Source organism: Lasioglossum baleicum, chromosome 2 (genome assembly GCF_051020765.1).
Source record: "Lasioglossum baleicum chromosome 2, iyLasBale1, whole genome shotgun sequence".
Taxonomy (NCBI): Eukaryota; Metazoa; Arthropoda; class Insecta; order Hymenoptera; family Halictidae; genus Lasioglossum; species Lasioglossum baleicum.
Window position 1 is genome coordinate 11,347,651 of NC_134930.1, and position 15,557 is coordinate 11,363,207.

Sequence of the window (15,557 nt, forward strand, 5' to 3'; positions counted from 1 at the left end):
CTGTATAAAAAAATGGGAAGAACATTGAGAATATTGCTTTTGACAATACATATATAAACATGGTATCTCTAAAACATCAATGAAAAACGTACGTTTTTTCGGAATTTTGGAGATTCTCAATTTTTTTTAACATATTTGTCTAATCTGAAAAATCTGAGAAAAATACGCATTAATCATCATAATAAATCACAGCTATCATAGTAATATAAATGTGGTCATCTTATAAATTCATTGTGAAACCACATACACACATACGGCAATTTTCAGTCTCCGAAATTTAAAAAAAATTAATGATTTTAATTTCATTACAACGCAAGAATGTGAACACAAGAAATCGAGTTACATGTACAGTAGCTGTAACAATCTACACTTGTGGTACGGCTACCGACTACTGTAATATCATTATATTTGTGTCCACTGTTTTATTTTGATGAAAACATTGTTAATTATTTTATTGAATTGTTGTACAGTAAACGGATAGCATTTATCTTCAGAAAAAGCGTTTTAGAGACGAGCATTGATGAAACATATTTGATGTAATGTTATGAGCCTCTTAATAATTGCGTATACCTCATCAAAGTAATGTTTTTAGTCATGAAAATTTGTTTACCGAGAACATTATTTCAACGATGTGTAACAATGTTAAATGAGAATGTTATTAAAGCATTAATAGTTAAAATTGGACTGCATAAATTTCATCCTTGTGGTCGGGCACTTTTGTAAATCACTGTGCACGTAATCCTTTAATTCTATTATATGTACTACTTTCCCTCACCATCGTTCACACACTGGTCTCTGGATTTAATGAATAAACATGACGCTCGAGATTATGAAATTTTTTACTTCTGTGTGGAATATTTTTCAATTTAATTTGCTAATCAGAATAATAGTTTAATTGCCGCAATTTATACAACATTTATACGGTAGCTGGGAATAATAAAAAGGGAATTGCATTTATTTATATTCGGATTCAGAGGATTATATTCGAGACTTCATCTTAAAAAACTGAATTCTGTGGATGAACGCAAATTTTACTTTACTTATTATTCTCAGAAATAGTTTCGCGATTAGCTACAAAATATACCGCAAAAAAACAATAAAAAGTTTATACAATCGCTCCCGAAAGGAAAAGTTGGAGGTCGTACAAAATGAAGGTGGCTCTACACATTCATACGAGGTCAAATGAAATTTCCTTTTCTTTGTAAAAAGTGTCACATCTCTTCTATCTAGTTTTGTAGCAGCTGCAAATTCTTTGAACCTTAGCTTTAAGGGAGGCGTAGAACTGGATGAAATGTTACCACAGTACTGTCTCTCTCTCTCTCTCAATAGTTCGGCATACGGGGCTGCAGGGAAATATTTTTCCACGAAATGAAATACCCCTTCCTTCTCCATAAACGTGGTCATTTGCATTAATCGTTCGATATTTGTTTGTGAATATGAAATAAAAAGATTAATAACATCAATTTTATATCAATATCATAATTCATTAAAATAATTCGAATGAAACATGCACATATGTACCAGAATAAAAGATGTATGTATATCATTTTTGGTATGTATTGAACGAACGCGATGAAAGGGAAGGCGAACATTAGTAACAACATTAGAAATAAAGGAACAACAAAAACAGACCAATACTGTGCGCATAAGACAGCACGACCGAAGTGAAAACTTCTATGGCGACTGCACACTGTTCTGTTTCTCCGCACGTTCGGCTAAACTCGATTTCCCCGAGTTTACCCGAATAGCGTTTCACCTCGGAGCGTGACGGATAAGACTCATTCACTGCCCAGCAGCTGTGTACGTGATGCTCCTAAAGAAGTTTCTACTTCATAATTCTTACTAGAATACGCTTTTCACTCGTTTCTTGATATGTGTTACAATTTATAATCGCGAGGTGTAAGACTCTAATCTGATAGTTTAGCAGAAGACTTTCGACAACATTAAGTGATCGGGTTTTTCCTCGACGAGCAGTTATCACGGAGTAATTCTCATCGCGACGGTAACCGTCTCGCAAAGCGGATAAGAAGGAGGACGAAGAATAATGGGAAAGCGGATAGAACGTCGTACCTGCGTCGTCGTCGTCGTCGTCGCCGATGTACACGGCTTTTAGCACGCGCATAAAACGCGGATGGGAGACTGTGTCGCTGTTCGTTTTGTTTCGCGGGACGGTTGAAAGGGTACGCGGAGAAGACTAGGCGATGCGATGGGAAATCGAACGGAGAAAGAAATTCTCCAGGGGGAAACACGGGAATGATTATTTATCCCGTTTCGCCGGTCTCGCCCCGGCCGAAAGAAAATTTTCCGTTTTTCCCGGCGATGCGATCCTTCGGACCGTTATTGCCGATGATATATGTGTATCAGCCGCTTTTACCACCGGGCGAAAAAAGGTCGGAAGTACTTGGAGGAGACGTATTAATTTGCAAATGCACGAGGAAGTTTCAGGGGAACGAGAGCATCGCACACGGCGCGCCCCGTGCCTTGGCCAGCAGTGGCCTTCGATCGCGCGAATTGTTTGTTAATATCCATTTGTTTGCCGACCGCCCGAAACACTCCATTAAATAACCTCAAAGCCGCGTGTTTGCGCTCCGATGCGCGGCAGGAAAGTATACAGAGATCGATGAAGAGTCGGGGGTGTAGCTCTCAACAGTGCATCTGCTGCCAAAAACATCTACGCTGTTACTTCCCCGCGAATACGGAACTTTATCGCATTACCGGCTCCATTATTCATTGGACGGTATGAAACATTTATGCCGCCTTATTGTATACCGTTTTTACCAGCCGGAAATTCATTGACCGCGTCGAACTTTTCGCTTCTGCGGGTCGCTCGAGCCTTATCCATTGCGAGTAAATTGATTTTCGCGAAAAAGGCTGTCTCCGTGTCTAGCTAGTTTTCACCGGGAAGCGAAGTAAACAGTAATCTGTTGTGTCGAACATAATTCTGTTCCAACTCGTACGTTTCATTTGATAAAATATTTGTTTACAAACCGGACCGCTCAAACCTTAATCAGTAGAGTAGGAATAGGACACACAGCTGCGACTCATTCACATCTGCTAAACAAACAGGAAATACCACTGTGTGAACAATATAGAACACCGATTACCATAGCACACTTGCTACTAGAATGCGGAACCTACGAACAAGCCAGAGGAAACACAAAACTGCCTAATGACCTAACAACACTCCTCGATACAGCTGACCATCTAGCTAACCTTCTCCAATTCCTAAAGATAACCAATCTGTATAAAATGATATGATAGAACTTACATAGGAAATCTACAGACACAAGCACCAACCAAGCCTAAACTATACCTCGAAATAACTATAAACAGAAAAAATATACGTCGTTGAACGTCAAACAAATGAGATGGGCTGGAGCTCAACAATTCTAGGGTTCGTCTGTGTTTTTCTACGATCAGACATAAAAGTCTGCATACACGAACTAGTATAAATAATTAGCAAAACAGGTTGTGTTTATTAATGAAAATAATCATGTTTCCGATTTATTCATCCTCTACTAAACGAATATAAGAAGCCACATGATCTCTCCGGAGTTCATCTAAAGAGTAATGACTGAATTAATATCTATGACCTCGTCTTTTCGAAATACTTTAACCCTTAGCTGTCGAGGGCTGGCTCAGAGTCAGAGTTGGACAAAAATCAACTAATAATTAAAAATTACTAATAGTCTAATTGATTGTTAGTGGAAAACTTAAAAAGAGTTAGTTAAAACTTTTTGATTAGTTAGTCATAACTACATGGCACTAGTTAGTCGCAGCTCTAAGTAATCGTTAGTTATTGCTTATTAGTTATGACTAATCATTAGTTAATTTAAATGATCAGTCATCAGTCACTATTGTGCGATTAACATACATTAATATGTATACTTAAAGTATATCGGAATTTGTTGTGATCAAACGTGTCATAATCTGTATTTTATATGTTTGTAAACTAATAAGATATTTTTTGTTATTATTATGTCTTATTTTAACTTATAATCATTTTTTGTCATTAATCATAGTGAAATTCTGATTGCGTATTTAGTCATTAGTTATGCCATTATAGTCAGTATTGAATATTCATTCTTAATAAAAATTTAGTCATTATTTATTAGTCATTACGCTCACAGATACTTATGTAGTCATTACTCATAGTCATGCTCAAGTATTTACTTAGTCATTGATTATAATTATTAGTCACTTTTGTAGAGTTTATGAAGTTATTAGTCAATAATTATAATTGTGACTAGCGTTTGCCCAACTGTGCTCAGAGTCACCACTACAAATTGCTGTACCATTATTCACTATATTGTTTAGATTATTAAAATATTCATGAAATGAAAAAAACGCAGAATAGAATCCATCTAGGTCGGAAGAAATGGTTAATTTTCGAGATAAAATAGCTCCGAGTGCAAAGGGTTAAGTTTGAGTGATGGCAGACGTCGGAAGTGGTTTCGTCAGATCGTGAATTCATAATGCATCCGTTCGCTTCGGGCGCAACAATAAATTCGCCGTTTGTCTTGGGTGTCTGACTCACTCGCTCTTATCGTCTTTCTTTTGCTCGAATCGTTTACAGGAGACAGTAACTTTTACGAGGGGACACACGCTCGAGGATCCGCCGTGTAGTAGGCAATTAAAGAAAACCGTCGTCTAACGTACCGGCTGGCTTCCGAATGGTAGCGAGCAATGGTCCATGCTCGGTTCCCTTGCGGGGAAGAGGAATCGGAGGTCATTCTGTTAACGACAGCTTTCCTCACTTCGTCACTTGAAAGTTTAATGACGCGAGGCCTGCGTACCTTTCGGCCGGAAAGTAAATTGTTGCTTTACGCCGGCGGGAATTTTAAGGCGTCCGTAAAACCTCGAACACCGGCCATGTCAGAAATTGGAACCTCGCGTCGATACGATTCTAGTGTTGCAACTTTTCGCATTGCAATTTTCTGCTCCCATCTCGAAGTCGACTTCATGCTTGGCAGTACTATGTATGTATTCTGTTCGAAACATTCGTAGATTCGGAGCACGTGAATTCTTTCGGTTCCCCAGTGCTAGGTTTCTTTAACACGCTGAACGCCGAAGTCGGAAAACGTGGCTGAGCCCTGGGACCATGTAATTATTTTCGTGTAGAGCTCAGTTCACGGTTGGATTTATATTTAACTCTAGCAACCTCTTGACCACACACAGCATGAATTAAATATAATTCCTGTGGAGCTCGAACACCCGAAGGAAATAACATAGCGAAGAGTATTAACCTACCGGGACCATAATCAAAGGTACGAGCCAAACGAGAAGGAAGCAGACCTTCAAAATAAATTAAATATCTTTAATTCCTAACATATTCGCACCGAGTAATTTCCGACAAATTTGCCTTATTTTAAAGGTACTGCAATTTTTTAACCAAAATGTCTAGCTCTCAAAGCGTGTACTGTAACCTGTCTGATGATAAATTGAACCATTTATAATATGTACTTTGTCTATTTACTTTAACACTAAACCTACCGAGCCTCAAAAATAACTGGTACATGTTCCTTTATAAAAACGATAGATATTTTCACGATACATTTTTTTGTAATCAGAAGCGGTCTTCCACCGCCACAAAAGCAAAACAGAATTAAAAGTGCCTCGTACCCGAAGTTGAAAAAGAAAGGAGGCGAATGGAAGTATCATGAACTCGAACGGGACGATGGCGGCTAGGGGTTGGAAGTGGCGGCGGGTTCTTATGAAAGAATAACACGTGAAGTTAATTCTAATGGCCACTCGGTGGATTAACAAGATAGTGGGGAAACTTGGTAGAGGACGATGTTCCTATTATCCCCGTTTCACGACGCACGGTGATCCGGATGGAAGTATTCAGTATTTCAATAAAGTTATTGAACTATGAGAAATCTCGAAATTAAATTTTCGCTAAATAATATTACGGAACAGTTGCGTCATTTGAAGTTGTTCAATACGTGATGTGTTTAATTTTGCAAGAGGATTGATAATCGAGCCAGAGTTTCTGATAATACAGAAGAAGTAAAGGGGTGGAAGATCCGTATAGATTAAAGATACTTTTCTATAGAATTTATGTATCTCTCTTTGGTCATATGCTTATTCCCTATATCTAGAGCAGATTAGAGCCCATCGGGCCAACTCGGGCCTACTTAGGCGGCTTCTTTATTGCTACTCCTACCTCCACTATGTAGGAAATATTGAGAAAATGGAACATCTTAGAGCCGACATGTCGCCAACCCGGAATTCGGCTCAACTTGATAGAAAAATGATTCTTATACAGTGACTTGCCAAATACCGGGTACTTGAAATTTTCGGGTTCTCGCACACCTCTACAGACCATTCGTTGTTCCACGCGAACGAGGACACCGTTCCGCGCGTGTCCCGTAGTCCGGCTCCCGGCGATAATGAAAGCCGTCCGTGGCATTTTTTCGCCGGAGTACGATGAAAGTATCGCATAAAATTACTGGTCGAGGGGCGGCGGAACGAGCAATAAGTCGCGGGTATTAAATTAGAGAGCGTTCGAATTAAAAGTACCGCGCGCAATTTATTCCCCGGCCGTATAAATAAAGTTAACAGCTGAACGGGCATTCCCGTGCTTATTACGGTCCCGGAAATGATTTATAGAAAACCTTTTCCCTCCTCCGGCCACGGCCATGGACGGGGAAAAATACGCGAAACGTGGCCGCGGACCGTCTCCCCACGGATTCTCGAGTTATAGTCAAGACGAGCCCGACTTTCACGACGGACGACGAATATTCACAGCCCGGTTATTACGAGGTTTTCCCGTGGCTCCCTCCGGGTGTCCGGGGTTCTCGACGACCTACGACCTTCCCGACAAACCCTCACCGGGTCGTCTTAGTACCCGAGGCAACCCCTTGTACGAGAGATTCTGCCACCGGAGCCAAAGTCAGAGCGCGCACTTATTTCGGCGGACGTACCCGCCGCGTAAAGCACGTCCACCCGCCACTCCCGCCGCGTAGACTGTTTCTACTTTAATACGGGATCCCGAGCGTTCGTTAATTTTCCTCCTTCTCGTGTTCGTTTCCTCTTTTCGCCGGCCGCTTCTATCTCCGCGATGCGACGCGTTGTTCGCGATCACAATGGAGTCCGCCTCGCGCACTGGGTCGACAGTTTATGCGAATTCTGAGCCGAGGACCCGCCAACCCTGGCGAATTTTCGCGGACGCTCTGTTTATTCAAGTCGCTCTTAAGCGGACCCTAGACGATCAATATTATCGTCAATATATTGCACAATAATTGATATTGTACAATAATATTGATCGTCTGTAAATCAAAATGGAAGATTGCGCAATATATTGAGTCAATCAAAAAGAGTACAATCTTGTAAATATTGCTTCGTCTGTGGGTACTATGGCGCAATATTGGCTCAGTTCTATCTCCACAGTCGCAAAGTGAACATTGAAATTTCAAGTATGGCTACGAAGGAAAGTTTCCGTTACAATTATGCCTATGGATTGTGGAGATATAGCACTTGTGAATTTTAAATCTTCAAAAGTATATTTCCAGTAGCTAAATAACGTGGTTATTGATAAACGCTGACTTGGCGGAATAGTATCGCGCATTATAGTATTTCTTTCTTGAATTTCAGGTGTAACCATTCTCAAAAGTTCATCAAATAATGTACCATCTAGTCGCAGAAAGTTTCGAAAATCAGTTGGTTCACTTATTCTTAGATCATTTAACAAATTTTCATGAGTGTACTCATTTCTTTTTCTAAACCATTCCTTCATCCACCTACGCTTCTTTCTCTCCTTCTTTTTTAAAGCAATAAGTAATGCAATGGCCACACAACTTGCTTTCTTTTTATTCCACATGTTAACTGCAGTGTCATCAGTCGTGCACTAACTTATTGGGCAATAATATTGTTTCGTGTGGGTGAGCCAGCAATATTATTGTGCAATATATTGTGCCATATATTGATGATAATATTGTTCGTCTAGGGGCCTCTTTAACGCTTTAACTACCGGCGATTATTTCATCATTTTTCAAAGTCCATGATCACAGCTGAACACTTTTTAATTGATCCTTCAACAGCAACGGTTATTTTATTACCTGTCGTGAAGGTTGGGACACCGTATAAGTTGGGACAGTGCATTTTTTCCACATTAATGATAATGTTCCAGTACGACTGGAAATACCAATGTCACTGTTGTCAACTTTTGTTCTGTTTATAAACAAACTTTCCACGAGCATTTGAAGCAACAAGTTTGTTTAGCTGTGCCAAGCAAAGGCCAAAAATATGTCCCGGAAAGGTTTATTGTGTTTCTCATTGATTCGTTTTCAACTAAAAATTAAAGTAATCAAATTTCTGAGGCAAGAACTGTGTCGAGTCCAAAAAGTCCAAAAGGACCAAACAGTCCAAGCGTGAACGACAGCCGATGAAAAGCGCTGTTTTGACTTTTCCAGATAATCTTTCGATATTAAGATATTAAACAAGCGAAAAGCGCTGCTACCAGGAGCTAGAAAAAAAGCGACACCGAAAAAACACCATCCAAAATATCAAAACTGTCCTTTTCATCCGATTCTTCGGATTCATCTATTTCAGAAGATATACATTTTCGTGTTGTCTGTATAAAGAACATGCCAAAGAAGTTGAGTTGCTCGAATTCCATCGAATGCAACACCTGCAAGAAAGCTGTGCACTTGAAATGCGGTAATATGCATGGAAGTAATTTCACACGCAAACATTGTGAAAGTCAATCAGACGATTATGATGAACAATGTTTTTTCGTGTCACATCATGATCTAAGAAATAAATACTCACTTAATATTGAATATAAGGCGTTGTGACTTCATTTCAACACTTACTTTACAGAGTTTTTGGAGTGTCCAACTTATATGGCAAATTTTTTTCTGCTGAAAACATTGTCTTCAGAAAATTGGCTATAACTTCTCATCCGTTAACCTTACCATTATACTTTCTCAGGCGAAAATGTAGCTGGTAATTATACCTTTCCAACGGTATCCATTGTTTGGAGTAATTCTCATCTTACGAAATTTTATAGCTAAAAAACAAAACGTGTCCCAACCTTTACGGCAGAGTCCCTTCTTCTTTTTTGTACGACTACTTGTGTGAGTCACTGTATATCTCTTCGGTGTACTTAACTCGTGTTCCAGTAGATTTCTTGCCCCGTTTATCTCGAGTAGATTTATTTACTTACTGCGATAGAATCGTTTCGTTCCCTCGGAAGTTGGCTAGCACTGCGGTTAAATAATTAATCGTTTTTCTCATGGATCGCTTTGTGACTTCGGTACAAGGGTTCGAGGTCTTGTTCCTTGGGTTCTTAATGTCTTAAGCCTGGCTACTTAGTACCGGGGAGCTGAGCAGACGCAAAAGGTCGTCGTTACTTGCGGATGGAAATGCCAATGGCCGCTGGATCGCCGTCGAGTGAATTATAGGGAAAAGCTGCTCCGCGCTGAGAACCTATTATCGATCCTCTCGGAAACGAATTACTGCTTCCGGTGTGTTCGATCCGTGGCTTATAAAAGGACCAATAATTATCGGTTCGCGATAAAAGAAGCTAAAAAATTGGTACTCGTCTGTGATTTTTTTTTCGAACGAAGATTGAGGCGGTTACGGGAGGATAATGGTTTAGCATGTAAATAGCCAGCACATAGAATTTGATATCAATTCGATAATGTTGTGTACAATAATTTATTGGCGTGCCAAGCACGTGAGAAATACGCTGCTGCTCAAAATTATGTGCTACCAAACGAAGCTAGTAAATATCTATTCTTTCTGAATATACGTAGTCGCTCAATCTAGCTGTTGGTTTGCAAATAAACACCGTTCAATAAAACGAATTTATTGCATTGATTCTCAAAAAATTGAAACTATCCACATACTTTTGAGCGACATGTCCTTTCATTCACATTTTTGTTACATTGAAATGAAAAGACCATTTTTTTAATTTTAGAAAAAATTATTCACCTATTGTGCATTGATATAGGACATAAAGAGAACATAGCACATAAAGAGAAAGTAGATGCAAGGATAACAACCACGACGGCAATGGACGGTTTACTGGCCGGTGCTGACAACGGCAAGTCGCATAAAAACCAGTGCAAAGTCACCTTAAACAGAGGAGAGTGTCCTGCATGGATAAAACATGTCTCTTGTTCGGTGTATAACAGGCTCGCTATAGTACTAACGCCTTTTAAGAGCAACTAGCCTAGTGTCCAGGATTATGTATCTAGGACGAAATGTGCAGGATATGTCATAATACGCGTCGTAATTTCACACTTTGCCGACCCAGCAACCTGAGAACCTTCATAACATCAAAGTAGCTCGTTTAATGGAACGAAAAATTAAAAAGTTAGAATCGACTCATCGAATCGTCTCGCAGTTTAAAGATGAAATTAAAAATTAAATATTTATCGGTACCCGATGTACCAATTGTTAGTTATTGTTCTTTTGATCCGCTAACAATTTCCGATTTAAACCTCTTCCTCGTAGTATCGAGCCAAACTTATAGTGAAGATTTTATTGATTGATATGTAGTCATTAGTAAAAATATAACAGACATCAATTTTCTTTTTCCTGCAGGAAATTATGACCGACAAAGAAGGATTGCTCGTTGTAACTGTAAAATAAACCATAACATTTGGTTTTCATTTCATTTGCCACTTTCATAAAAAATAACGCCCACAAAATAGGCAGTAACAGGCTTGATACTTTGTGGTTCAATATTAAGTCAGTTTCGACATTGCCTTTTGTACCAATAATTATAATTACTTATTTAATTGATTTACATTACATTCATCAATAATACTGTAATTACATGCCATGTAGAAACAATTGCAGTTTTCCTCAACTGTTCCAGACAGATTACAAAAATTACAAGGTTATAATTGAATTACACGTTGTTGGTCATACAAAACCAACTAAACCAAAGGAACAGCTTCAAACAACGTTTCGCCCGAATTTTCCTTATTACTTTCCTGTCGCTCGTCCATCACCGAGCCCCACGTGTTACGAAACGTTATATCGTTCCTTTCCGGGATATCACGGAATAGCAGAATAACTCACGAATTGAACCCTCCGATGTTTCTTCTCGGAGGCTGATCGGCTCCTCCGTTAGACGATTGTAAAGCATCGTTGAAATATTTTTAGTCGGCCGTCGCTATACTTTCCACGAGGAGGGTTGCCAGAGTCCGCGGGGCATTTACGAAAACAGTCTCGTATCCTCGGTCATTCGAAAAAGCGGAAACAGATTTTTTTTACTGCCCCCTCGACAGGCCTGGCCCGCAGGGACGAGATTGGCCGCGGACGTAGTATTCGAAACGCGTCGAAAAACGATTTATCCGGAGCACGATGGCTGTCCCGACCCCTCCGCGAGAATACCATCGTCCATACACCGTTCGGCGAATCGTTTCTCGAGCATCCATTACGTCCTCTCTATTCCGGCGAGTCCTTCTCGCGGCCCGGATCCTCGTTTTATTTCCTCGGATGTTCCACAAGGCGCGGCGGCAACGTCCCGCGTCGTCGTTGTGCGCCAGTGCCGCGTGTGTGGCGCAGTTCCCGACAATATTACTTTCTCTGGTCCCTTTTATGGATATTGCCACGCCTCGTGTCGCATTATACACCCATATGTGCCCATGAGCATTATTCCGCCTTCGTTAGAACTTCCTGTCTTCCGCGATCGACTGCAACTGTTTGTAAATTCGCTCCCCGAGGAAATTCGGTCGACCGCCGACAATCGCGACACCGGACATTTTTTCGAGAACCAGAACCACATATTCTTGAACTCCAACGTTTGTAGCCCTTCACGATGTAATCATTCAAGGTAATTCAAGGTCATTTAAGGTCATAAACGTAAAAGAGGATGAAAACTATTTTACTGTGAATGCTTACTCAAGTATGCAACCCCACCTCTAAAAAGATATATTTTCTTTCTACCCTTAGTAATTTGCTCACGATTGTGAAAAAATATATGAAATGTAGCAGGTAAGTGCGAATATTTTCGTTTTTTTTCATCTTAATATTTTAATTAACAATCAAGAAAAAACATGATAAAGTTAAGGGTGCTTATACCCACATATTATCCTTAAAAGAGGGATCAGCGACTAAAAAATTTAGGGGACTATCTTTCAACCTAACACATTGTTTTGCGAAAGATATCAATAAAAATTGTCGTGTGAGCCGCTGGACCATGCTTGTCCTGCTACACTTCGCTAAGCATTTCAGAGAAGTTGAGGAGTAAACAGTTTGATTTCATTAATAAAGCTGAGAAAATATCCCATTACGTGAATATCCCCTTCTTTACGATTATGACCTTCAATTACCTTGAATAACCTTGAATGATTATACCGTTGAAATTTGTCTCGTGAAGAGCTACAAACGTAGGAGTTAAAAAATATGTAGTTCCATTTAAAAAACTAGGTTGACCTTCAAATCTCCTAAGTACCTTTACCTGAAGAAAATTTATGTACACCAAGTAATGGGTCCCTCGAAACCAAACGACTTTTGTCTGAGACATTTATTCTTTCTCAAAAAATGTGGGAGTTCTTTAGGTGGTTTTTCTTAGGTGATGCACCCTGTATAGCTTCTTCCGGGAATGCAAAGATGGAGTTTTGCAGTATAGTCAAAAGTGTTAGATAAAAGATCGATCTACGGCGCTATCTCCCTCAAAAGTCCTATTTCACCACGCTTTTATTAGCTTGCTTTCTTGTTTGTTTGTTTGTCTGTTCGGTGGCAAATTTTGCAATTGATTTTAAACTAACTTCCTAATGAGCTAGATACTTGTAATCGGTTACATGGCTCAGAACTGGATGACAATGCATTTTTTCGTTTACGAGGCGTAATTTGGATTATTCGGCAGCGTATATTGCATTATTCGGAAGCATACAACTGCGCATGTAGCTATGAAAATAGCTACAATGCAAATTATGCCTCGTAAACGAAAAGATAGGACTTTTGAGGGAGATAGCGCCCTAGAGCGATCTTTTATCTAGCGTTTTTGACTACTGAAAAATCCTGTGTTCGTATTATCGAGAAATGAGAAGGCGAATCCCGTACCCTTGCAATCCTGAAAACGAGTCTACCGCCTCAATCACCGGTTTTCCATACTAATGTCTCATCATTTTGGTCCCGCCATAGCTAAGAGGCTGGCAATCTCTTGCAAAAAGATTTAGAAGTATTCATCAAAGTCAGTACAGTGCACAGACATCTTTAAAGGGCTAGTTACAACGTACGTTGACTCACAACGGCAACATATTAGATCAAACGCTGATGCTAAAGCTGCTTCGCACAAGAAGGATTTAATTCATAACAGTGCTGGCTGTCCAACGAGCCAGGGACATTAAAAAACTGCCATAAAGTTGGCATAGACCCCGCAGTTCGCCGGTTAAAAACGAACAGGAATAAAGTATCAGCGGCGTCCTCCGGTTCCGTTCTTTATGACGCGACGCGCCGCGCCGCAAAAGTCGAGGACGCGTCTCGCGGGGCAGTAAAACGTTAATTGGCAATTTATAGGAGCAGTTATCTAAACGTCGCATCGGCACCAATGCCGTTCGACCACCGTGTTGCCTATGACGAGACGCGAACACTCAACGATATATGAATAAAAGAGATTATCGCTATCGTTGAACACATACCAGGCCGCCACGCGGTATACTGAATCATGATAAGTAGGCATGATCCTATGCGTTGTTAAGAGTGAAAAATGCTACGCCATTCGTTCGAGTAGCGATAGGACACATGACGCGGTTGTATTTCATTTAGTTGCAATTCCGAACGATCAGGAAAATGATTATAGTATATTAGCTCAATAAAAGTCGCATGTCCATCATTCATTCGTGATAGCAATCGTTTTGAATTGCTATTTCAAGAATGGATAGATAAAATGGGTTATTATCCAATGGAAGCGAGGATCACGATCATGTTAATCTTTCTATATTCATGCGAAGTTAATTAAACACAACTGTTATTCACTCTAATGTGAGCAATTGTCCACTCCTGCTTGCTTCGAACACAAAATTATTATGTCTTATTACAATGATCTACAATAATCTACTTTTGTAGACAGCGGATCTCTGTGCAAAATAAAAACATTCTACTTGAATTGCAACAGACTCAAGTGAAAAAAGAATTTAATTTAATATGTTGAAAATAATGTAACAGTAGTTTTAAATTCTTCCAATGTTTTCACTGTTTCAAATTCCTCCCTCATGATTTTCTTAACACATTATTTTCCATTATATTTTTGTTGAGGAACAAAAAGGTGAGACGAGAAACATGAAATACAGATTCGAGTTTCCGAGAACAAACTACCTGAACATTTCACGTGAATATGCCAGACTTGGTAAACGAGAGATGACACAATATTTGCCATAGTCGGAGAATTAATATAAAAATGCGTTAATACTTACCACAGGTTAGACGTAACACAAAAAGTTTCATAAGAGCTTCGATATCTAAAGAAATTGATAAACAGATTGTAGGTTTTATGTGCATTTATAAAACGCACGGGGGTGTACGGAACGTAAAATAGAAGAGATATCAGGAGAATTGAAGGATGCTTATATTATTTTTGACTTATTAAAACTTCGAAACTTGAAAATGCGCAGTCTATTCATACGCGACGAATACAGAAATAACTGCAGCCCAATTATCGGAAAGAGCTCGGGCTCCGCGAGTTCGATGATGCGACTGAATTTCAGTATCTTCGGCAACGGAAACTTATCAGAGCAAAAATACGACGAATAAATTCGCGATCAAGATCGCATAAACCGACGTGAGCGTAGCACACGTATCGAGGAAAATGTAGCAACGCGACAGAATTCACGCGAATCGTTTATCCTAGAGTTAGAAGTCAACGGTACATTCTGAGAAAGTCCTGGGATTTTTATGTTTCGCCCGCCTCACGTCAATAGACACATAATAACCATCGTTGTCTCCCGATATCCTCACCACCCCAGAAGCCCGCCATCGTTTCGCATAGAAAGCTTTTTCTTGAATGCGGCCAATATGTCACCGGCGCGGCGGAGGTTGTACAGGGTGTATAAAAAGTAACGGTGAATCTAGGGGTGAATCTACACCTCTGGATCGGTGGACATTTGTAAAAGAAACTTGTCGCAAAATTGTTTATAGCAAAGAAGATTGTTGTTAAAGTTTTTAGATCAACACCTTCCACTCATCGAGAAGAGAAAACATTTGGAAGGAACTATCAGATAATAAAGCATAAGTTTGTGACCTATTTGAAAATAAAATTCAATGGTTAAATGTTAAAGAATACAGCTTTATTAATAGATTATATAGTCACCATTCTTTTCTGAATTGTAGAATATATATTTTTTATTATATATATATTATATATTTATTATATGTAATCTGTTTTTTACACTCCGCCATGCAGTACAAAATCGGGCACGAACTTGTGCAATCATCTAATATATGTCGCAAATAAATAGTTATTCAGATATAAGCTGTTGAAGTTTTTGCAAAATTTGATCGTGTGGAGTTACACGTATAGACAAAAACCTACTACATACTACAGTCCACCAGACTGTGTCGATGAGACAGAACATAATCGTATGCGTGCCTCGAGG

The 15,557-nt window shown here is 39.5% G+C and overlaps 1 protein-coding gene and 1 long non-coding RNA gene across 10 annotated transcripts in view; one reads left to right on the forward strand and one right to left on the reverse strand.

The window, feature by feature from the left end:
• LOC143218472 (uncharacterized) overlaps positions 1-7,159 on the reverse strand; it is a 38,949-nt gene extending 31,790 nt beyond the window's left edge. Inside the window, exon 1 of the long non-coding RNA XR_013011080.1 lies at positions 4,660-7,159. This is a non-coding gene — a long non-coding RNA (uncharacterized LOC143218472). The remainder of the gene's footprint in view (positions 1-4,659) is intronic.
• The window catches only part of LOC143218411 (uncharacterized), a 641,385-nt gene that overhangs the window by 608,573 nt on the left and 17,255 nt on the right, over positions 1-15,557 (forward strand). The gene's annotated exons all lie outside the window — the stretch shown is intronic.